Here is a 23,138-nt window from a genome sequence, read left to right on the forward strand (position 1 = left end):
AATGTGTAGAGTGCTTCAGGGCAGTGTTGTGGCATGGAAGTAGTGTGAATATACCCTAAATCTCGGTATTGTGCCATACTAAGTAAGGATTTCACCTCAGAATGTGTAATCAAAGAAGACATTTGAGCTGGAACATGTTATATTTAAAAGGGAAGGAAAAGGGAGATACAATATATACCCTTAATTTAAGGTAAAACAGCATTATTGGGATATTACAGTTGTCCTTAAAACAAAGGATTATGAAGCCATGGAATTCAGATTTCAGATTAAAATTAAATGAAATCAACCATATTTAAAATATGAAGATACATAATTAAGGCACGCAAACAGCTTTCTACCTTGTCTGATACAAGAAATGCACCTTATTTTTTTTAAGCATCAGTTTAGTCTAATCTCAAATTACAAACACTAAAAAACCCTCTTAATAATCAAGGTTTATATTACATTATATTACATTACATTATAGTGTTTTACATCTGCTATGGGATTCTGCCAAGGAACAATAACTTTAAAGTCCATTGAGGCCTCTGTAGGTGACCTTTTAGTAGAAACTTTCCAAATAGATCTGACTCGGTGTATACTGTCTAAGTAGCATCACCCATAGCAATCTGTGTAGCTAGTGACAAACCTCCTGATGGGCTATGAATAATGAGATCTTTAAATTCTGCAACACCTACCTCAGTGCAGACTTTCAGCTATGAGGTACACTGTGAAATCTGCCATCACTTAGTACTGTAGCAAGTTCATTACACATTTCTGAAATCCACTGTTCCAAAATTACTATAACTTCCATTATAACTTGACAGAGATAAACTTTACCTTTCATATAATTGTTACTATGGTATTAGCACTATTAGGGTAAATCTAAACTACAGTTTTCAGTTTTCCTGTAATGCAAATTAACTGATTGCCAATGAAGTCTACAGGGCTATAATGACTAGGCGGCATCTGTACTATTATGGGTTCCTCTCTGCTCTCCCTGAGCTAAACCTGTATGGATTCAAGCTATCACATGCAGGGTAATACTATGAGAAGATTAAGAGTATGTACAAGTGTTCAAATGAACCATGAAGTCTTGCAGTTTTGCTCTCCCAGTAGGAAAACTTACATGGAGAGCATTATAAAAATGCTGTAGGGGCCGGCCAGACAAGTGCTATGCAGAAAGCCTTCACTGCTAATGGCCTCCAGCCAGGGCCACACCCTGGAGAACTCAAGTTCACAGTCCCCCCTCCCTCCCTTCAGGCAGTGAGTCTTTGAAAGGAGACCCAGAGTGTATCTCCTCTTATTAGTTGCAAGCGTGTCTTTTCTATTCCAGCAGCCTACCAAAGAATAACAATGGTGTGGGGGGTCTGGGTCTCAGAGGTCTGAGTCTCAGGAGTGTAGGGGTACAGGTGTGGAAGTCAGGATCTTCCAGATCTAGGTCTTTGCAGGGGGCACAGCAGTCTCAGCACCCTCTGTCTCCTTGTAGCCCTCTATCACAGTACAGTGCTGGTAAAATGAGCTGGGCTTTCCTGGCCCCAAGACAGTCAGGGGAAGGAGTTTGCTTCATGCTCAGCTAGAGTGGCCATCATAGAGGACAGTCCAGTTGTCCTCTGTCCTCTATTGATATGAAACCTCATGCCGTTATGTCCTTAAGAGAAAAATAGAGGACATAAAGGTGTTGGGTTTCATATCAATAGAGGAGACAGGACAGAGTAGCAGAAAACCTGAATGTCCTCTATGATGGCCACCTTAGCACAGCTAGAGCAGCAGAGTCCAGCCCAAGACAAACAGTCTTCCTGAAGAAAGTATGAAAAAGGGATTGGGGGAAGGGGGGCTGAAGCAATACCCTCAGGAATGCAGAAAGACATTGCCGCAGCTTCTATTGGAAAAGGAAATGTATATGCATTGGTTCTTCTGGGAGAAACTCGTCCAGAAATCACTTCTAACTAGTTTTAGTTGGATTAATTTTCTGCTGTTTTCTGTTATTTGTCTGCTATTTTTGGTCCAGGAGAAACAATATGAACTTTTCTACATTTTTGTCTGTGCACTCTGTTTTGTAAAACTGAACTGGTTCTTTGTTATAAGAAGAGTTTTTACAGATATGCTGCAATTGTGTATATTACTCCAAACCTATGCACACAGAATGACTCTCTGGTGCCTTCCCAGGCATCTGTGACCTGTCTTTTTTCTCTAGCTCCCATATTGTTTATTACAGCCTTGGCTCAGTACCCAGACCATTCTTTTTATATCACTTCTATAAGAATTGAATGACTCAACTACTTAGGTGGCTTGAAAGCCATTCATTGTCCCTACATAGCCTGTCCACCTAATTCCTACTTTAGAATATTCTCTCCTTCCAACAAAAGATGAGCTGGCAGCATGAAGTAAGGGGTAGGATTTATTCCTACTTCTAGAACCAGCTAGATATCTGGGGTCCCTTTTATCTGCCCACCTTATAGCTTTGTAGAAGGGGTGGTTTTCTTTTTTCTCTGCTCTTACCTAAGGAGCAATTGATTCACATAAATTAACTAACAACTTTGTAAATGCTAACCTGAATACTAACCTCTGCTCCATGATACAAATGTTTGTAGTTTACAATAAGGTGCAGGGAACATCACATTATAACCGATAAATTACAAATGCTGTGGTAACAATCAGTCTTTCAAGTTTGCATAAAACATACATACTAAAAAAGTAAAATAGGCATTAATCAATCTATTAGCCATCACCTATTTATAATGTGGCATGCAAAATATAACATTACGTTCCTACCAACACACTCTGATTTCCTGGAAACCACACAGAAGTGGCTGGATCAATTAAAATTCAGATAATTGTGTGAGACAAGCCAGCTAGCAAAGGACCAGAAAAGGGCTAATGTACTGCCTTCTTTAACAAAAACAAGGAAGACCCTGGAAACTACAGACCAGTTCACCTCACCTCAATACCTGGGAAGTAGGGCTGTGCAAAGCTTTGGTCCCCGATCTGATTTGGTGAAGATTCAGCCTGATTTGGTGGCCAAACCTCTGAACCCAAATCAAATCAGGAGACCCTTTAATCTCTCTGAATTGAATCAGAAACCTCTGAATCAGTTAGGAGAGATTCAGAAAGATTTGGCAATTTGGACATAGACACAGCTTTAAATGTTTTTTCTACATACTTTAAGGTACAAGGCAGCTTGTGAATGCTGTGATGCTGGGGCAGATGGAGCATGCCACAGAAGCGCAGAGGGCTCACCAGCACACTCATCAGCAGACCTGGAAGTGGACCAGAAGCACTTCTGGTCCACTTCTCAGTCCACCTGGGAGTGCCCCCCTCCCCCCCACCGTGCCTCCCTGGCTCGGTGACTGGTACCTCCTGGGTTGGGGGGGGTACCCAGGATCCCCCCATGGCCAATCGCTGAGCCAGGGAGAACTGCAGAGGGGGCAGTGCATTTTCTGGTGGATCTGGAAGTGGACTGGAAGTACTTCTGCCCCTCGCATTCTTGTGGGATGCTCCATCTGCCCCAGCATTGCAGCATTCATGAGCTGTGCCTGGTACCTTGAGGTATGTAGAAAAACTATTTAAAGCTGTGTCTATGGCCGAATCACTGATTCTCTGAATCAGCGTTGAATCTTCAGATTCGGCCAAATCGAATCAGGGACAAAGTTCCAAATCAATTCTTCCAGTGGGGCACAGGCCCAGCCACCCAGGTTTGAATTGCTTTTGTTTTGCTTGTCAGTGTAGCCTGGTGGTGGGCAAATGTATGTCTGGGAGGGTTGTAATGGTGTCAGCAGTGCCGTGGGAAGGGGCCAGGTGTTGCCTGGGCCTCCTCTGCCAGGGCACAGGCCCCTCCATCAAGGGTTTGGATTTTTTTTTTCTCTTCCCCTCTCGCCTTCCTCCCAGTGTGTGGTGGTGCTGGGCAACTCTATGCCTGTGAGGGTGCTCCTCTGTAGGTGTGCCCTGCAAAAGGGGTGACCCTTGTCTCTGCTCTCTGGCTGAGTGGCCTGTGCCGTGTGTGCAGGCCCAAAAGGTTATAAGTTCAAGCTGGGGGGAGTGGAGGGTCTGTGGCCCTGGCCTAGGTGCCGTGCTGGCTTTTTTTCTTTTTTTTTCCCCCACTCCGACACACAATCCCAGTACGAGGGAAAAGTGGGCAAGGAGCCAAAAAAAACTTCCTTGGCTAAACAGGGAAAAACAGGGAATCCTAAGGGCAAAAAAGAAGGCTTATAGGCCGTGGAAGCATGGAAAGTTACCAAGGAGGAATATACCCACTTGGCCCACACTTGCAGGGAGGCAGTTAGAAAGGCCAAAGCAACTACAGAGCTGAGGCTGGCAACACAAATTAAAGACAACAAAAAGTCTTTTTTTAGGTATGTAGGGAGTAGAAGGAAGGTACAGGGCAGCATAGGACCCCTACTGAACAAGAAGGAGCAATTACTGATGGGGAGGCGACAAGACTGAGCTATTCACTGAGTTTTTTGCCTCTGTGCTCTTGAACAGGAGTCAAGATAAGTCTCCAAATGGGTTCTTAGATGGGCATCAAAGGGACACCAACCCACCAACTGTCGACGCTGGACCTGTACATATCAATATCTTCATCAGCGAGTTGGATGTGGGTATGATGTGTACTCTGTCCAAGTTTGCAGATGATACTAAATTGTGGGGTGAAGTGCACACTCCAGAGGATAGGGAATGATTGTAGACAGACCTGGACAGTTTAGAAAAGTGGGCAGTACACAATAGAATGCAGTACAACAAGGACAAATGCAGAGTGCTGCACGTAGGGTGAAAAAATATCCAGCACACCTATTGGCTAGGAAGTGACCCTCTCAGCAGCACAGAAGTGGGTAGGGATCTCAGAGTCATAGTGGACTCCAAGATGAACATGAGTCATCAGTGTGATGAAATCATCAGCAAAGCTAACCGCACTTTATCATGCACCAGCAGATGCATAACAAATAGAACCAAGGAGGTGATACTTCCCCTCTTTGCAGCATTGGTCAGACCACAGTTGGAAGACTGCATCCAGTTTTGAATGCCGTACTTCAAGAAGGATGTTGACAGACTTGAGAGAATCCAGAGGAGGGCCACTCATATGGTTAGGGGCTTACAGGGCAAGCCTTATGAGGTGAGACTGAGGGACCTGGACCTCTTCAGCCTCCGCAAGAGAAGGCTGAGAGGTGATCTTGTGGCTGCCTACAAATTCATTAGGGGAACTCAGCAAGAGACCAGAGATGCTCTGCTCACCAGGGCACCTCTTGGGGTAACAAGGAACAATGGTTACAAACTGACAGAGAGTAGATTTAGGCTAGATATCAGGAAAAACTTCTTCATGGTAAGGGTGGTCAAAATTTGGAATGGGCTTTCAAGGCAGGTGGTGCTTTTCCATACCTTGGGGGTCTTGAAGAGAAGACTGGCTAGGCATCTCGCTGGGTCATCTGACCCCAGCAGTCTTTCCTGCCTAGGCAGGGGGTTGGACTTGATGATCTGAAGACAGAAGGGCAATCCAGGCTGACCTGGACAGGCTCAGCAAATGGGCGGACGAGAACCTGATGATGTTTAACATTGAAAAATGCAAGGTTCTACACCTTGGGAGGAAAAACCTGCAGCAACCTTATAGGCTTGGCAGTGCTATGCTGGCTAGCACTACGGAAGAAAGAGAGTTGGGGGTCATCATTGACCACAAGATGAACATGAGCCTGCAACGCGATGCTGCAGCTAATAAAGTGACCAGAACACTGGCTTGCATCCATAGATGCTTCTCAAGCAAATCCATGGATGTCATTCTCCCCTTGTACTCAGCCTTGGTGAAGCCACAGCTGGAGTACTGCATCCTGTTTTGGGCCCCACAATTCAAAAAGGATGTGGAGTACCTTGAGAGAGTCCAGAGAAGAGCCATGCACATGATCAGAGGTCAGGAAAACAAACCTTACAACGACAGGCTGAGAGCTATGGGGCTCTTTAGCCTGGAAAAGCACAGGCGCAGGGGTGATCTGATGGCCACCTATAAGTTTATCGGGGTGACCACCAGTATCTGGGGGAACGTTTGTTCACCAAAGTGCCCCAAGGGATGACGAGGTCGAATGGTTATAAACTACTGCAACACCATTTCAGGCTGGACATAAGGAAGAATTTCTTTACTGTCCAAGCCCTCAAGGTCTGGAATAGCCTGCCATTGGAGGTGGTTCAAGCACCTACATTGAACACCTTCAAGAAAAAATTGGATGCTTATCTTGCTGGGATCCTATGATGCCATCTGACTTCCTGCCCTTCGGGTGGGGGGCTGGACTCGATGATCTTCTGAGGTCCCTTCCAGCCCTAATGTCTATGAAATCTATGAAATCTGTTGAGGTCCCTTCCAACCCTACCATTGATGAATCTATGACAGTGTTCAAATACACTGCATTGTCCCTGACAAATAAGGAGTTATGAACCACCCAAGCTTATGCAGGTGGCCAAGAAAATAGACTTAAATTAGCTGTTCTGTGAACAAGGGGATGCCTGAAACAAGGAAGTTTCTGAACCCACACATTTGAATCTCTGCTAGAAAAGATTAAGTTGGACACAGTTTTTGTTACCTCGCTAATCTTCTTATTAAATTATACTTACTTATACAAAATTGTTCCCAAAACTGCATGTGATTAGCAAACTGTAGTTGAGTTGGGTTTTGTGAATTTAGGGATTTGTGTAGGCACTTTTTGGTGGGGAAATATGGAGGAGAAAGGACTGTAGAGGATATTGACTGAGTTGTTTTACCAGCTTGCAGTAGCTAATATCAAGATTCCAAGATTATACAAGTATGTTGCAACAAATTAAATAAAGTTTTGTCTCCATGGAAGTCAATGGAAAATTTTGTGCTGACTTCAACATGGTCAGGACTTCCTTCATTAATATATCATCAGTTTATATAAATTAATCCTATAAACCAGGAGTGACCAACCTGTGGCACATATGCCACAAATAGCACGGGCAAGCTCTGTGTGTAGCGTGACGGGTTAGCTGGTAGTGAAGTGGTGCTTGCTCCTACCCTGGGGGTCTTGAAAAGGAGGATGGATGAACACCTTGCCGGGGTCATTTGACCCCAGTACTCTTTCCTGCCATAGCAGGGGGTCGGACTTGATGATCTTCTCAGGTCCCTTCCACCCCTACCAACTATGAAACTATGAAAGTGGCTGAAGGTAGCATCTGGAAAAGGATTTGGGAGTCTTGGTAGACCACAAAACTCAAGATTAGTCTGCAGTATGATGCCGCCACTCAGAAGGTGAATGAGGTTTTGGGATGCATCAAAAGAAGCATTAGGTCATGCAAGACACAGAAGGTAATAGTGCCCCTCTACTTGGCACAGGACAAACTTCATCTAAAGTACTGTGTCAGTTCAGTACATTTTAAAAAGGACATGGAGACGTTGGAGAGGATGTAAAGGCAGGCAAGAAAGATGATCAAGGACTTAGAAAGCAAACCATACAAGGAGAGGTTAAAGGAGCTAAGTATGTTCATCTTTCAGAAAACGTGCTTAAGAGGGGACATTGATAGTAGTCTTCAAATACTTGAAGGGCTACCAGAAAGAGGTAAAGCACCTGTTCTCTAGTTGCAGAGAGGATGCAGACCAATGGTTGGAAGTTGCAGCAAAGTAAGTTTAGATTGGCTATCCAGAAAAACTTATTCACTGTTAGAAAAGTGAGGCAGTGAAATAGACTGCTTAGGGAAGGGAATCGCTATCACTGGAAGTGTCGAAGAAGAGGTTGGAGAGCCACTAATCTAGAGGGTCTTGTCCATGCATGGAGGGTCAGACCAATCAACATATTTGGGATTAGGAAGGAATTGTTTCCCATGGTCAGATTGGTACAGACCATGAGGGTTTTTGCCTTCCTCTCTAGTGGGGGGCGTGGCCCTCTACCTGAGATCTCTTGAGTGGTTGGGCTAGATGACCTCTGGAAGTCCCTTCCAACCCTACTTTTCTATGTCTCTATGACTCTAAGCTCCAGTTTCAAGCAATATTTCAAATAAAATACAGTCACTTGTGTGATTGTGGAAGTGTCTTTATGCAATAAATTTAAGTTAACATACTTTTACAGAATAGAGAATACTAAAAAGTGTTGCTTTGTATATAAATAAAGGTCTCTTCTTGCAACAGTGATGCCTTGCCCCTCAGTGTGCATACTTCCTATCAAAGTATTAGGCAATAATTCTGAGATATTTTAGTATATTAAGTACATGTTTCTTCCACAGCTTCTAGTGAAATAATTTGCTCATTTCACTTGATAGGAAAGGTTTTAAAGGTTGACTTATGTCTGCAGAAATAGAAATATTTAATTTCTTCAATTATGAAATATGGTAGGTAGATGTAGTTTCCAGTTAGAAAGAGAGAGGGACAGAGATGTATTTCCAAAGATCTTGACATGATTCTTCTGTTTGCCATCTCTCTGATTTATTTGCAAAAATTCCCCATCACTCTTGCATCTTATGGATAGTATATTTAATCAGTGTTTTGCATACACAGAATAATGCCAGTGATGTCATTAAATGCTCTCTAAATATTTTTCTTGCATTTGAAGTGTAACAATTTTATATATCCTGTCATAATATGCAACTATAATTTCTATATATTAACTATATAATAATTGGCTTTCATTACTCACTAATGCACAGCTCTCCTGTTTAAACAATGTCTCCTATCTTTTGCAGAAAACTATTTTAGTTTCTTAAGAATAAGACCATTTTTATAAATAATTTCCTACTACCTTTCAGTCACCTGTATGAAGCCTAATGGACAAAACAGCCTTTATTAAATTTACAGACTTCTAATTTATTTGTAAGTAGAAGGTTTGTGGTGGGTTCATTGTGAAGTGCAACACATGTAGATTTCATAGATTTCATAGATGTTAGGGCTGGAAGGGACCTCGAAGATCATCAAGTCCAGCCCCCTGCCCCAGGGCAGGAAGTCAGCTAAGGTCAAAGGACCCCTGCAAGATAAGCATCCAAGCATTTCTTGAGTAAGTCCAGAGTAGATGTCTGCATCACCTCTGGAGGGAATCTAATCCAGGTCTTGGGGGCTCAGACAGTAAATAATTTTTTTCTTATGTCCAGCCTAAAATGGTCTTTTGAAGTTTATGACCATTGGTCCTTGTTTTTCCTTGGGGTGCTCTGGTGAACAAACGTTCTCCCAGATCCTGATGAACACCCCTTGTGTACTTATAGGCAGCAACCAGGTCCCCCCTGAGCCTGCCCTTTTCCAGACTGAAGAGTCCCATGGCTCTCAGCCTCTCTTCTTAAGGCCTATTCTCTTGCCCTCTGATCATGTGTGTGGCTCTTTTCTGGACTCTCTCAAGCTTCTCGACATCCTTCTTGAATTGCGGAGCCCAGAATTGGATGCAGTACTCCAGCTGCAGCCTCACCAAGGCCAAATACAGTGGGAGGATGACATCCTGAGATTTACTTGAGACGCATCTATAGATGCAAGCCATGGTTTTGTTTGCTTTAGCAGCTGCAACATTGCATTAGTCAATCATGACCCCCAAGTCTCTTTCAGCAGTGGTGCTAGCAAGCGTAGCACTGCCAAGCGTATAAGTGCACTGTGGGGTTTTTTTCCCCGAGGTGGAGTACCTTGCATTTATCAGTATTGAACATCATCAGGTTTGTATCCACCCACTTATTAAGCTTATCCAAGTCAGCCTGGAGGTTAATAGACACACACGTTTAATAGTTTAATAGATGCACACATGACAATGCATGTGGGGGAAATGTAAAGGCTTATGATAAATGATTGGAGTGGAACTTAGAGCACCAATGACAAAAGTTGCAACCCTAATATTGATACATGTGCTTTTGATTGGGTATCATAGAAAAGTAAGGTTAGAAGGGATCTCTGAAGGTCATCTATGTCACTGAGACAAGATCATTCCTATCTAAATAATCCCCTACAAATCTGTGTTTGACCTATTACTAAAACTACACAATCAATTCTATCACACAAAACAAAATGTAGCACCCTAACCTGCCACAGGTAAAGCACAGGGACAGCAGTGATCAGTGTCCTGCTGCTGCAAGTGTTGTTAAAATGTGCTCAAGAGATCCAAGGGAGAGGACCATGCTGCACACTGCAGAGAAGGCAGAAACCCTGACAGCCCTTACTAATCTGACCAGGTGTGTCTATACATGCACATGCTCCAGGAAATGTTTACTCTAGAGTAAATGTAGACCAGGTGTCTACAAAGGTGAGGAAGCAAGAGCAGGTTACTGCTCATGACAGCATTCTGCTTCTGCCACTGCCAGTCCTGCACTGGCCCCCTGCAGCAGCCAGGTGAAGCTCTAGGTTTCCCCTGGGTGATAGCCCAGGGGATGACAAGGATCAAGGGGCCAAGAGAAAGCTGTCTCCTGGAGGGGGCTAGGACATTGCTCCCTGTCCCTGGGAGCTGCCTGCTGTTGGGGCAGGCTTCAACACCAGAGCTTCAGTGGGGACAGTGACTCCCTTCCCCAGCAGCAGGCTGCTCCCAGCAACCAAGTTGCTGAGACTGGTAGATAAGAATCTCCCAACCCTGCTTCCAAGGTCATGGACAGGGTGTTGGAGGGGGCCAGGGTACATTGTCCCCACCCAGGCTCCAGTGGTGGAGCCCACTCAGGGAGCAGGCAGCTCCCAGGGCCAGGGAGCAATCTCCTGCCCCCTGCTGCCCAGATGACCAGGAGCACATTTGCTCTCAGTCAGCCATCTACACATGCCATACTGTACAGTAATTACTCCTGAGTAAATTTGCTACTTATATTTACAGGTAGCAAATTTACTCAGGTTTAGATCAATTTACTGTGCAGTAAGTGTCTGCATGTGTAGACAGTGATGCTTACTGCACAGTAATTAACTCTAATCTCAAGTAAAGCATTTCATATGGACACGCCCACCATGGAGTAAAATTCCTTCCTGATCCCAAACATGCTGATTGGTGAGATCCCATCCCAAGTGGTAAAACCCTCTAGTTAGGAGCCTCTGGGTTTTAGTCCCAGCAGGAGCACTAGCAAACCCCAGTCAAAATTCCCCAGCTACAGCTGCAGCCAACATCCACTGCTTCTGAGGAAGACAGAAATAAAACCCGAAAGACCCTGGCACCTATAATGAGAAGTATGTGGGGCAAGGTCCTTCCTGAGCTCATGTGGCAACCTGCAAGGCCCAGAAGAATGGGAAATACTACAACTCTCATTCTGCTCTGCAACTCAGGGCCAACAGGCATAATTTCACGCATCATACCTTCTTACTGAACAGTCAGAATTCAGTCAGAATTCCCTTTGGCGTATCCTCTCTGTAATCTTATCCCAGCTTCTTAAAACTTTTTTTATAACTAAGCTACTTCTGGAGCTCTGCTTCATTTTCCTGCTGATGAATATTGTCATCTCCAATATCCACTTCTTTTAGGCTACAGAGCTCTTCTCATTATATCCCAGCAATCCCTGTGGTGGAGCACAGGGGCACTCCTTGGCTTTTTAACTGTCATGCTTCCAAAACATTCCTAGGCATAGGAATCCCTAGATCATCCCTGTCAATGCTTATCTAATCCCTTCTTGAAAACCAGAGGAAGGAGATTCCACAACTTCTATTCTACAGTCTGTTTTGCTGCTTCCCTGTTCTAACAGTGAAGAAGTTTGTTGGGGGGGGAGAGCTGACATCCATTCTAAACTTTCTTTGTTGCAGTTGCAAGCCATTGGTCCATATGCTGCTCTCTGCAATAACAGAGAGAAGCTGTTCTCCCTCTTCCTTATGGCAGCCCTTCAGACATTTGAAGACTGCTATCATGTCCCCTCTTACTCACCTTTTCTTCAAGCTCAACACACCTATATCTTTCAACCTCTCCTCATAAGGCTTGTCTTTCAAGCCTTCTATCATTTTTGTTGTCAGCCTCTGAACCCTCTCTATCTTCTCCATGTCCTTTATAAAATGTGGGACTCAAAACTGCACACAATATGCTGGATGAGGCTTAACCAGTGTCAAGTAAAAAAGTGCTATCACTTCCTGCATCTTGTTCCTATTGAAGCAGCCCAAAACTACATTTATTTTTTGTGAGGCTGCGTCACACTTGCAGGCTCATATGGAGGCTATGATCCACCAAGATACCTAGATCCTCTTCCATGCAGCCAAGTAGCACCCATCTTGTATTTGTGCTTTTGATTATTCTTCCCGAGGCGTAGCACCTTGCATCTGTCAACATTGCATTTCATCAGTTAGCGCTAGCCCAGCTCTCCAAACTATCGAGATCCTTCTGAATTGCACTTGTCTTCCAAAGGATTTTCACCCCTTCCCAATTTTAGGTCATCTGCAAATTTGCTCTTTATTCCAGCATCCAAATCATAATAAACATGTTGCCAGGCCCAGGACAGATCTCTATAGGACTCCACTCAAAAGCAATTCTGACATGAATCCATTTATAATCACCATTTGCTTGTGGCTGTTGAATTGTTTCCTTGCTAGAGAGAGAAAGGCATTGCTGTGAAAGCATTACATGGATCCTTCATTTCAGAAATCATGCCTGTCACCCAATTTTGGTCTAACAAATCCTGGTTTTATTAATCTCCCAGGCAGTCTACATAACTCACATTTCCATGAGGGTTTTTTGAAGATATAATGAGTTCAGGTTTCAGGGATTTGATTTATTTCATTATCCTTTATTTCATTATCCTCATATTAGTGGTGGATATTTATTCATGTGTTAAAGAGGGATGAAAAGTTCCTCACACTGCATTTTGTACTGGGTATTGTCAATTACAGAGCAGTGCTTATCAAGGTTATTATAAACCTAAATCAAATATCATTTTAATATTGTCAGTATTGTTCAGTGCCCTGTTTCCTGCATTTAATGTTTTCTGAATAGGTAACATATATAATTGCACTTGGTAACTGAATGAAAAGCAGTACATAAATGCTAAGATACAACCATGTATTACATAAGATTACTGCAAGCTCACTTAAACTTACATGTATATGGATTCCACAATCACCCATACAAAGCTATAAAAAGCAAATTACTAAAAGATGAAAGAAGCAGGTGGATAGGAACATGTCTGTGCATCTGGTTGATTAGAAGCATTATCCATGAATGCCTCTTTAAAAAGAAAGAACAAAGGGAAAATACATAATATTATGCTCCAAGTAAAATCTTAAAAGCTTCTCTCTCATATGTTCAGTCATGTATAATAGTGAAAAATTCTCCTTAATATACAATGTTGAACTGAAGCTTTTTCCTTTCCAATAAAGGATAAAATTAAAGATACATGAAACTGTTATAAACCTTATTGAGTCTTCTCTTCAGAACTGATGCAATTGTTACAACAGAAAACAGTCTCCATGTTTTGCTTGTAGAGAAAGGTCAGTAAAACCTGACTCCTTTTTCTCAGCCATAAATGAGGTACTAGGAGAAAAGTAGTGGTTTTTAATGCACTGTCCTAAAAATGGAAAAGAAAATAGCGCTATCTAATTACCCTGACTGAATAAAATGGTAAGAACAAGTAACTGTATAGATGACATTAAAAGACATTTCTCCTCTGCTTCCATCAAGTTGCCTTTGGCCCAGGCTATTTTTTTTTTTTTTATTTATTATTCAATTTGGTTTTTATTCTAACATATTTTAGTTAGTTGCAGGGAAACAAAATCCTACTAATCAAAGTACCATATTAGTTTCCACTGTTTTTTTCCCAAAAATCAGTCACATTCATTTAAGCTATTCACAAACCTTATCCAGGGAGCCAGTCAGACATATATTGCCATAAGTTAATCCATTTCATCCTAGTGGTCTATTTCCAAAAGAAAACTAAAGCATTTAGCAGTAAACTTTGAAGGTCAGAAGAACTGTACTGCTTAATACTTCTACATAAAACAGTAAAACCTTGTGTTTCTGATTAAACCAACACTAAAAGTCAGAGAAATATGGTTTAAAACACTAGCATTACATTCCCATGCTTGCCAATTCTAGAAAACATGTTAATGTATCAGCAAAATAGAACAGTAGATGGCTCAAAAATTTTGATTTTAATCAAAACTGCTAACTTTAAAAAAAGGGTCTGATAAGCTAGAGACAGACATTCAAAAAGCCTGAGCCTGAATTGATTCAATCTTCACAGGTTAGCTTAATCTGCAAAGCTTGAACCAATTTGGAGGGGGATAGACATTCCCTTTTCATTCCAGAAATCCTGGCACATGCCTGCAGTGGCTCAGGCTAGAAGCTGGGGGTGCTAGAGGAGCCCTCCCTTCCCTTCTATAGTACTGAGCTGAGGCAGGGCATGGCCAGGCCCAGGAAGGATGCTCTGATTAGGGAGGGGTGTAACCCCTACTCTGCCTGCAGTCCCAGGCTTTTCCCTGCTGACTGCTCAAGGGGTGGGAGTGTTGTCAGACCCTGCATCTGTTGATATGGAGCTTTTCAATCTCCATCTCCCTGCTTCTTTGGACTGTCTGCCAACCAGGTCATTTCTAACACCTTTCTCTTTCCCCTCTTGAAGACTGACAAATTACATCTAGCAGGTTGTTTGTCAGAACAAAATTTATCAGTCCATCGAGCCCTACAAAAGAAAACATCTCTCACATTAGTTTCAAGCTCTTCTTATCTGCAGGGTGCACTTGAATTTGTGAGCTGCTAGCTGTCTGCCTTTATTCCAGTGAAACTGGAGACCCACACAGACATCTCTGAACAGTAGCTAGCATGGGGGGGGACATGGCTAGATGCCAGGTCCCTGCTGTGAGCGAGGGGCAGGAGGGGGGATTCCTGCTTGAGCAGCCAGAGGGGAGGGAGGTGGGGTGGAGGGGGAAGCCTGGCAGTCGCTGCAGTCCCTCAGTCAGCCAGAGCAGTGATAGTGCTCTGGGTGGGAAGGAGACAGATGGGGCCAGCCTTGCTGGACTGGAGCCAGAGTCCAGCCCAGAGAACATGCCAGGATGCTGGGGGACTCTAGTTTAACTTAAACCAGGAAGGAGTCTGGGACAGACATTGCATAAACTAGGTTGACCCGAATCAGTTAAGTTTGATACTACATTCAACCAGGTTTATCTCAAACCGGTTTCAGCCATTTTCAAACTGGTTTATGTGCCCTGAATGTCTGTTCTGTTACAGGGTTAAACCAGTTTCTGACCACTTAAAGTGGTTTATGTGTAATGTATGTCCCTAGCCATAATGGTCAGAGCAAATGATTGAGAATTAGATTATTAGGAGTCTATTCCCTGTACAGCTTTGGACTTCCTATGTCACCTGGACTCAGATCAGCTTTATGATTTTGGAAGCAATGAATTACATGATTCATGGCCCACATGATTGTTTACAAATGAAAACAAGGCTTGCTCTACAATTCATAGTTTTCTGGTGCAGGTGGTGAAAAATGCCATCCAACAGGAGCTCTATAAGGCTATGACAAAACAGGCCAAGTGAGCTGAGTTCTAGCCTGCAGCATTTGTTGGGAACTTTCCCTGGGGGTACTCAGACTTTGCTGGGGAGTACTCAGACTTTGAGCAGACTTTGCTGTAAATAATTCTTGTACACGGTTTCATAAGCAAGACACTTATATGCCCTTTACATCCCAGGGAGGCCTGGAGACTATTTCCTGTTTGGCTCTCCATCACTTTGTTTCATTGTATTGTGCTGTCCTGAAGTTAATACTAGAGTTTTGTGACAGTTTTGTTGGAAGTGTGGCTGGCTGGGCCTGAGGAGAAAGAGTGAGGCTCAGAGAGCAGGAGGGAGAGAAGGTCCCATGGAAGACATGGAGAAAAGGAATAGTCCCAGGGGTGACAGATGAGTCTGAGTGAGGGCATAGGAAACTGGAATGGCATGATAAAGACTGTTTAGGAGCAAAGTCTGCTGTGCTATTTGGGAACATCAGCTTCTAATAACCCTCCTCTTTAAAAGATGACGACATACTCCCACCATCCTGCAAGCTGACCAAAAAGGAGCTCTCTGAAGTGGGGGTCCTACAGATCACTGGGGAAGCCAGGGGCTCAGAAGAGTCAGGGTCTCAGAGACAGAGGCTTGTCCCCTTATGAAGCTATGCCAGGGTTGGCCTCAGAGAGTCCTCTCAGGACGGGAAGGCTGAATAAGGCTGCTTCTTGGGGTGTCCTGAGGAAGAGCTTTCCCCTTTCCCCAAAAAAGGATGTTGATCCTGCACGACAAATGGCAGACCGCTACTTTTCACCAGTAGAGTGACACCACCTTCCTGGGCTAAAGAAGCTTTCCTCTGTCTCCCTGCAGCTAGCAGAAGGCACATGCAGATATGACCACATGTTTTAGCAATTACCACAGTCCCTTCAGCAGCTGTGACTTCACAGGGCTACACTGCAAAATAGGTCAACCAAAAAAAGTGTAATCATCCCCTAACTGAATTTTTTCAGAATTTTTATTCTGCGAACATTTTCAATATTTAAACTTTATGTCCCCATATGGACCCACAAAAGTGCTCAATACCAAGATGGGCAATCAAACTCATAGTATGAAAATGCATACTCTAAAGTAGATTATGGGATCGCCTGTGAGATAATTTGAATGTACCTTGAGTAAGTTAGACTTACCCAAAATTATGGACAGACTCGGACCCAAATGAATATTTGTGGATCTGGCCCTTAATGCAACACTTGATTTAAGCATGTATTTAATGCTAGCACATGATTAGTCCCATTCAGGATAATGGAAACACTAACATGCTTAAAATTAAGCTTAATTTTTGCTTAAACATTTTGCATGAAAGGATCTTTGGATGCAATACCAAATTATTTTAAAAGAAAAAAAAGAGTCAGTTATCTATACACATAAGAAAGACTAGGGCATCTAAGTCCAGGAAGTAATTTTGGGTTGTAGAGATCAACCTCACACTGACAAATAAGTCCAGAAGAGAGGCAGAGGCACCCCTCTACTGTTTTTTTTCGTAATGATAGCCTTAGATGTACCTATACTTACCAAGAGTTCCACTCCTAGATGTCCAACTCCCTCCATTTATATAGGGAACATAGGGCCTAACTCATTATAATTACTTCTATTCCTGAGCCAGGCACATAAAAATTAGCTGTAGAACATTGAAGATCACCGCATCTAAATGCCTTTGTGGAACTGGGCCGTCTTAACTGCTTTTTGTTCTCACTGGCTTATAGTATGCTAAGTCTTCTTGAAGACAGTTTCAACACATTAAGAACATTTCTTTTGTAACTCTTACTGTAAATCTATGGAATTTCAGGCAGCTAATGGCATTTATATCATAAATGGGAAAGCTTCAAGGTTTAATCAGATCATTACCACTTAACAAGAAGCTCTTACAGTAGATCAAGTTTGACATTAATAAAGGTTTGAAAGTTGTTAATAAAGTTGCTCCAAGCAAAACTTCCTTCATGACACATTTAACCTTTTGCTTAAGCTAAATGCCTCCCCCAGTCTTTCCATGACTGCAAGATTCTCTGCAAAGCACCAGAATAATACTTTGGTCTATTGACTTCTGCAGTTTTGGGTGATTTCATCACATCTAACCCTGTAACAGCCTTCTAGGGCAGTAGTAAGAATTCATGTTTACTGCATTTAATGGAAACTAGCTCCTTTGCCTTCATTTCACTCCCCATATTGAGTTTAAAGAAAGTTGTTGCAAATTCAATTAAAGCTAACAAGTTAGTACTGAACATTTCCTATTTCTAGACTTTTCATGTTAATGAAATGTTTTGGCTTGTCCAAGTGCACAGTGGCATTTACTGAAGGATTCTACGTATCGCTCAGTTGCTGTCTAGGTAATAAAAGTTGTTAAAAATGGTTATTCTGCAATGCAAGTCTCCCTAAAATGTCTAAGTATCCAGTTTGTTATATATTTTGTAGTGATATCTTTTTAATCTTTTCCAGGCCAAGAAACCCTCACTGATACCATCTAAAATCTCTCTCAATGTTCCTGTATTTGGCTACAGATATAACTGGAAATTATATACAATCCACAATCCCATCCATCTCAGTATAAAAAGCCAGGAGGTAAAGTGTATGATAGATAAATTCCTGTTATGTTTGATGATAGCATGAAACATTTGATAGCTAATGATTCACAAAATGATGTCAATACTGACATAACCTAAAAAACGATATGTACTCACTCTTGATAGGTCTGCCTTTGTCTGCACGTTTTAGAGAGACTTGTCTGGAATTTTTCATTGACTAGGAATCCCTTGTGCTCTACAGCTGAGCCCTAAGCCCTGAGTAATGGACTTAAATTTCAACGAGGGAGATCTAAGTTGAGTATTAACAAGAGCTTTTGAACTATGAGGTGAATAAGTGCTAGAACAGATTACCTAGAGAGGTTGTGGAATCTCTGTCATTGGAAGTTTTCAAATACAAGTGAGACAAATATTTATCTGGGATATTTATAGCGGGTATTACCATGCATTGAACAGGGGATGGGACTGGATGGTCTCTTGAGGTCTCTTCCAACAATTCTATGATTCAACTAAATATCTCAAGAGATACTGTCAAGAGTAATTTGTCCATTTTCAAACATAGATAAGATTTAAAAAACTATCATTAAAGTCAATTACATAATTATATAGAGAAGCCACTATACAAAAGAAGATAGTATTCATTATTACAAATGGACTGTGACCTGCTTACATGATAGAACTGAATCACCATGACCACAAGACACATTGCTTCTCATTGGGCACATCTACATGAGATGCTATGATGCAGTAGCTCATTGCTACAGCATAGTAGCATTGCTGAGCACTAGCCAGGTGGTGACAATACTGCACAGTGGCTCATTGCTATTGCACAGTAGCATCAGGAAAAAAAATGTGCGACAATGGTACTGTGCAGTAATGCCTGGTACTGCGCAGTCATATAGTACTTGCTTATACAAGTACTAAATGACTGCACAGTAACAACTTCACAGTCTGCTGCACATGCAGATGTGGTCATTGTGTCACAATTTTACACCTGTCCCTTCTTACTCTAGAGGTGGAGTAAGTTATTTCCTCCCTTTTCATGGAGCACCTTATTTGCACTGTTGCCCCCAGCTAACTATTCTGTTCAGCAAGTAGTGGGTATAGCCAGCTCCTCCCCATAGCCCTCTGTCCATTCCCCAAGCAGTTGCTTACACTGGAGCACCTGTTCACCTTCCTGTAACTGGAGATAGAAAATGAAGTATCAACTCAGGACAGCAAAAACATACCTCACCTCAGACACCTGTTCCAGTTATCATTAACTTCACTAGGAGTACTTGTGTGCAATAAATTAACTATGTTCAGGATCAAAGTATATGTTTATTAAACTACATCCAATATCACATCCTAAAAGTTACACTGAAAGAATGTTAAATTTACATCAAGAATTAAAAAGTTAGGAAATGCCAGAGTGAAGGTTGACTGTGAAAACTTAAATTTCCCCTCATTTGTAAACATGCAGTATTTTTAAATTCAGTATCTCACACTATTTTTTTCAGGGACCCCATTAATGAATGGTTAGCCAATATTTATTTTTATATTTCTCATTCATATTTGGCCCCAGACCTTATCTACAAAGTGCAATTTAAACCCTGCACTGAATATAGTTATTGATTTCTTCCTGTCATAGAACAATAGAAAAGTATGGCTGGAAGGGACTTCCAGAGGTCATCTAGTCCAATCCTCTGGGTAATCAGGATTATCCCTATCCAAACCATTCCAAGCAAATCCTTGTCTAACCTGTTACTAAAACTACACAGTCATCCCTAATGCAACCACAAAGCATAGCACCCTAATCCTCTAACCTGCCATAGGTAAATCAGGGGAACACCGGTAGCCAATATCCTGCTGTTGCAAGGGTTGTTAAAATATGCTCATGAGATTGAAGGAAGGTGAGCCACATCCATGGCTACAGAGAAAAACAAACCCCCCACAGTCCGAGGGTAAAATTTTCCTTACCTGGTGATTGGTCTGACCCTGACTGCAGGGGCAAGACCCTCTAGCCAGGAGCTTCTAGGTTTTAATTCTAGTAGCACTACTGGCATACCCCAGTTACAATCCCTAGTCTTGGCTGCAGCCAACACCCCAACCTCCTGAGGGAAATGGAAAAACTTTGCCACCTGTAGCACTAGAAAGGGGGGAAAATATCCTTCCTGGCCCCATGTGGCAATGAGCAAAGTGTTCACCTTCATGGCAGCCCTTCAGATATTTCACGACTGCTATCATGTCCCTTCTTAAACACCTTTTCTACACGCTGAACATGCCTATTTTCTTCAACCTCTCTTTTTATGGCTTGCCTTCCAAGACCTTTATCATTTTTGTCACTCAACTCTAGACTATCTCTAAATCCTCCATGTTCTTTTAAAAATGTGATACCTAAAACTGTACAAAATACTCTAGACAAGGCCTAACAGTGAACAGAGGAGCAGCAAACAGAGGAAATTTGCCTAGGAGCTTGCTACAGGAGGGAGCCAGGAAGCAGGAGACTGGGTGTGTGTGGGTTCATAGGTATGTATGTTTGGTGATCCAGAGAGCATAAGCAGAATAAATGGAGATGGCATGCTATCAAGGAAAATGAAGATTACTTGGATTAGAGAGTTATGAGAGACTGATACTGGAAAATCCAAAGGGAAAAGTGGCATTCACAGTAGTATTATAGATGCCTACATGGGCAAGCAGGAAAGGGTATTGGTCTGAGGAATGGATGACATCTGGCAGTCTATGACAACCTGGATATGGGCTCCAGGCAGACAGCACACCTCCCAGGACTCCAAATCTAAATGATGAATTGGTGCTTCTGTACATCACAGAAGGGAGTCACCAAACCACCATCGCTGTCCTCTCTCTTTTTGATAAAGTAGTCGTAGAGCCCCAATCCCTGGGACCCTGCACTTCCAGCTCTCTGGACTGCTGAGTCCTTTGTGTCTTGGCTGCTGATGTCCTCTCCTCTGCCACTTCCTCAGCTGTTCCACCTCAGAGTGGTTGCTGACTTCAATCTGTTCCTCTTCAATTCTGGGGGCCCTCCTTCTCCCAGTAGTCACATGCTGCCACTTCTCCTCTTTTCCCTCTTTTCTCCTTTGGCCTCTCTAGTGCCAGGCTCTCAAAACTCTGGTCAAAGTAATGTTCATTTTCCTTGACAGCTCACAGTGTGGACATCTGTGCCTCCAATCTGTCAATCGTTTCCTCCAACACAGGCACCAGCTTACATTTGGTGCAGATGAAATTGTCTCAACTGTCTAGAAGAAACACAAACATGGCACATCCCACACAAGTAACAACTGCTGATCCAGTCTCCATTTTATGTTTTCTATGCCCCCTTAATGACACCTAGACTGGAGAAAACAAAGCAAAGAAGCAACCCACCTGGGCACATACACACCCACACATATACATATTCCTCCCTGGCCCCTTTTCCCTCCTGTGGCTAACTCCCAGGAAAACTCACTCTCAGCTTGTTTCTCCTCTCTTCATATCTAGTCATGGACAGGCATTTATAGCATCTGATGAAGTAGGTTGCTGTCTGTGCAGGCTCATGATTCTCTGAATCAGTTAGTCCCTAAGGTGCCACCATCTCTTGCCTTCTGCCTGGCTTCAGACTAACATGGCTACACATTTCTGTACTCACAATGTTATACTGGAACAGTTGTCACACATTAAATTCACTTTGCCTAAATCTAAATTAACGTTCAAATGTAGTCAAACCCGAGTTGCTCATTTCAGAATAGCCAAAGAGCCAGATCTCCAAAAGAGCTGCATGCTCGCCACTAACCGAAACCATTTTGGAATTGCTTTGAGGAAACAATATACCTTGTATACCATAAACATGTTGCTAAATACCAGGCCCTAGATGTTGCAAATTAGGCAAGCGAAATTAGTGGACCTACTTGATATAATGGTCTGTGTTTCAGTGGCCTACCAATAAAATGGAAATCATAATATGCCCTCACCTCAGATTATGAAGAAAAAAATTATCTGTCCATTTGTTACACACTGATACTGTAGTGAGAATGCCACAGAAGTTACTAGCATTGGTTTTTGTTTTCCCTTCACTAGAAAACAAGAAAAAATATTTTTGATAACTTCTGCTCATTTCATTGGCATTTTAAAGGAAAACTTTCTAAGGACATCAATAGAGATATACTGCCTTCATTAATGACCAATGTAATTAATTTCTTGGCAAAAATATTTCTGAAGAAATATAGTGCTGGTAATTAACTGCATGCTAAGTAAAATTCGACTTCTTATGCCAAAGGGGAAAATGTCACTCCAAGAAACAACGGCCCCTTTTCTGCTAACCACTGCCATGGTTGGTTGGTGGGGCACTCCATTATTAAGGGAAACATTTCTCTTTATTGAACATTAACCCAGATACCATCCTATCTAAAAAGTCAAGAAATGGCAAAGAAATGGCAAGAAAAGACCTTATGAAATAATTTGATCCATATGTTAATCAGAAAATAGCATAACATTCAGTATTGCTCATTATACCTTAAATTGTTTAATATTACTGAACTTGGATTTACATTATCCACCTCAATTAATTATATGAATGAATTCATTAGTTTTGGCAGCAGAAAATGAATACCAGAGAATCTTAGACTGATTATGCTACCTGTTCAAGTGTCTCATACCTGCCAACATATTTTATACACTTGCTTCATCCTGAAGTGTCTCAGGGAAACAGATGTGTGATCCAAGTCAGTTTCCCAGTTCAGCTCATCATAACAGCCTGGGCAGCTCATGTGTTGTATAAACTAAGGGTGGGCAAAAAGCGACCCGCCAAATGATTTCATCTGGCTTTTGCAGCTACTCCTTTGAAGGAGAACTGTAGCTGAGCTGCAGATGCCCTGGCTTTCAACGCCTCTCACAATCCTCCCTTCCCCTACCAGCCGACTGCCACAGCAGCAGCCACTGCCCTCCCAGCCAGCCCACCCTGTCCCACCCAGGCCCCTGTGTACTCTCCAAGGAAGGGAGCACAGAGATCCTCTCCAGACTTCTGCCCAGGGAGACTGTCAGTGCACCACTCTGACCCTGTGGCCTTTCGTAGACCAGACAGCCCAGCCACTGGTGAGTCAAAGCTCAGGTGAGGTTTACCCTGCTGGCAAAAGACAGGGTGCAGGGGGAAGAGGGCCAGGACCCATGGGTTATCCATGCCCTGCCCAGCTTGTGCCTAGTAGGGGTGCAGGTGTTGCTAACATGGTGCCACATTGTGTTCCCACATGGCACTTCAGGCTGTGCCACATGGGTGCAGCTAGAGTGGCTAACATGG

At 42.7% G+C, this 23,138-nt stretch overlaps 1 long non-coding RNA gene across 1 annotated transcript in view; it reads right to left on the bottom strand.

Moving 5' to 3' along the window:
* LOC109292106 overlaps nt 1-18,115 on the bottom strand; it is a 101,705-nt gene extending 83,590 nt beyond the window's left edge. The window contains exon 1 of the long non-coding RNA XR_002096043.1: nt 18,029-18,115. This is a non-coding gene — a long non-coding RNA (uncharacterized LOC109292106). The remainder of the gene's footprint in view (nt 1-18,028) is intronic.
* Nucleotides 18,116-23,138: the final 5,023 nt, after the last annotated feature.

Source organism: Gavialis gangeticus, unplaced genomic scaffold, assembly GCF_001723915.1.
Source record: "Gavialis gangeticus isolate Ggan-Ray unplaced genomic scaffold, GavGan_comp1, whole genome shotgun sequence".
NCBI classification, from domain to species: Eukaryota; Metazoa; Chordata; order Crocodylia; family Gavialidae; genus Gavialis; species Gavialis gangeticus.